This window comes from Schistocerca serialis, unplaced genomic scaffold (assembly GCF_023864345.2).
Source record: "Schistocerca serialis cubense isolate TAMUIC-IGC-003099 unplaced genomic scaffold, iqSchSeri2.2 HiC_scaffold_229, whole genome shotgun sequence".
In the NCBI taxonomy this organism is placed as follows: domain Eukaryota; kingdom Metazoa; phylum Arthropoda; class Insecta; order Orthoptera; family Acrididae; genus Schistocerca; species Schistocerca serialis.
In genome coordinates, this window is record NW_026047794.1 from 27,501 (window position 1) to 30,000 (window position 2,500).

The following is a 2,500-nucleotide window of genomic DNA, read 5'->3' on the forward strand; positions in this document are numbered from 1 at the left end:
ACGGCGGGAGTAACTATGACTCTCTTAGTAACTATGACTCTCTTAAGGTGGCCAAGTGGCGGCGGTGTGGCTGCATCCGGACTTGGCTTCTCGAAGTGCGGTCTTGATGTAGTCGTGCTGCTGCTGCGAGGTGCCTTCCTTGGGTTATAGTTACAGGGAGAGTGATGCGCAATACATGGGCCTAGCCCTCTTAGCCTCTCCTCTCCTGCGGTCTTCTCCCCTTCTCGTGGGCCCGCTGATTTCGCAGAGTGGAAGACCGCACCAGGGGCTTGGGGGGGTTACCAGCCCCCCCTCGCACTATCCCTTTTTAGTTGGGGGCAGTAAGCAGAGAACAAGTGGTGGCCCTTCCGCTGAAGGTGCCACCCCAACTCCCCCAGCACCTAGCCGGCCAACCGGCCGTGCCGAAAATCTTGTAACTTTTGCAGCTATGTATACCTGTAGTGAGTGCCACCGCAGCTTTACAACCAAGAACGGTCTCGGGGTCCATCGCCGCCGCCAACATCTTGCGGCCGCCAACGCGGAGATCGTCACGGAGAGGCATCGCGCGAGGTGGACGGAGGAAGAAGTCCTGTCGCTCGCCAAGGCAGAGGCCGAACTGTTCCTCGAGAGGGACGCCCGGTTCTTCTTTGTAAATCAAGAGCTCATCAGGATGTTCCCCGACCGAACGCTTGAGGCAATCAAGTGCCGACGGCGGCAAGCTGCCCACAAGCAGCTTGTCCGCCAATTCATGGAGGCGCTTGAGATCGGTCGGGGGGAAGAGCCGGCGTCCCGCCGGGGAGCGGCGAGCCCGCTGCCTGACGCGGGCGAGGCCGCTGCGCCGCCCGTCGACGCAGCCGAGGACTTCGCGGCCGACACCACCGGGCCGCCGCCGGAGGGGCCGACTGACGCCGCCATCTGGGAGCATCTGGCGGGGCTACCCGCTTCCGCCCAGCGTTTCTCTGCCCTGGATCGTGTCATCGGTCTGGGGCGGGGCACGCCGCCCGATGTCATCCTGGGCATGCTCCCGGATGCCCTTGCGTCGGTCGGGTCCAGAGGGGAGAGATCAATCACCAGGACACAGCGGCCGCGCCAACCATCGAAGCGGCCGCCTGCCGCGCCGCCGACGCAGAAGCGCAAGCGGCGCCGCTGGGAGTACGCGAGAACGCAGGATGCCTTCCGACGGTCGCGTGCGCGTTGCGTGCGCGGCCTCTTGGATGGCACCCTGCTCCAGCCGCCACCTGCCATCCCTGGTCTGCTGGACTTCTGGGCGGACCTCTTCACCAAGAAGCCCATCTCCACCGCGGGCTTCATTCGTGACCGCCTCCTCCCGCACTCAGAGCCTGTCGCTCTCGAGTGCATATGGGGGCCGGTCACACATGAGGAGGTCGCCGCCGCGTTGCCGCCCAGGGGATCAGCAGCCGGGCCGGACGGCCTTACCCCAGCGGAGTTGCGGCGTCTGCCGCACGAAGTCCTGGTGAAAGTGATGAATCTCTTCCTTCTGGCCCGCGCCCTTCCGGAACGCCTGCTTCGCGCGCGGACGTCCCTTCTCCCGAAAACGGCTGCACCAACATCCCCCGCTGACTTTCGCCCCATTACGGTCTGCTCGGTGTTGGCGCGGACCTTTCACAAGGTTCTCGCGTCACGCCTGATGCGCGCTTGTGCTGTGGACGAACGTCAGCGGGCATTCATCCCTCGGGATGGGATGTTGGAAAATACCTTCATCTTGGACACTGCTCTCACCGACGCAGTTCGCTCCTGCCGCTCTGTCTTTGTGGCATCGATCGACGTATCTAAGGCATTCGATTCGGTAGATCATGCTGCCCTTCGCCCCGTGCTGAAGGCGCATGGCCTGCCGGATTGCTTTGTCGAGTATGTCGAGCGGTGCTACGAGGGCAGCACGACAGTGATAGCGGACGGCGCCGGCGTGGGCGTGTCTGTGCAGCCAGCACGGGGCGTTCGCCAGGGCGATCCCCTCTCCCCCCTCCTGTTCAACTTTGCGGTGGACTACGTTTTAGGCCAACTGCCCTCCCACATCGGAGCTCGGATCCTCGGTCGCAGAGTCAACGCTGCGGCCTTTGCAGATGACGTCTTGCTGTTTGCAGCGACCCCGAGGGGCTTGCAGTCCCTCATCGACGCAGCTACCGCAGCCCTCGCCCACCTGGGGCTGCAGATCAACGCCCGGAAGTGTTTCACCCTCGCCTTAGTCGCGTCAGGGCGCGAGAAGAAGGTGAAGGTGGACAGCAATGTCACCTTCACAGCAGGCAATACCACCATGCCTGCCCTGCGTGTGGGTGAAACCTTCCGGTACCTGGGGCTGCAATTTTCCACGGCGGGTCGCTGTGTCTTCAATCCACGTAGCCACCTGGTGGAGCAGCTTGACGTCATCTCCCGAGCTCCGCTGAAGCCGCAACAGCGCCTCCACGCTCTCACCAACGTACTTCTCCCTGGCCTGTACCACGGGCTGGCCCTCAGCCGCACCCGGGTGGGTGCATTGAAGTCGGCCGACGTTACCATCCGGGCC

General features: G+C 63.6%; 1 pseudogene; it reads left to right on the forward strand.

The window, feature by feature from the left end:
- Nucleotides 1–2,500, forward strand: part of LOC126444122 (large subunit ribosomal RNA) — a 7,975-nt pseudogene that overhangs the window by 2,855 nt on the left and 2,620 nt on the right.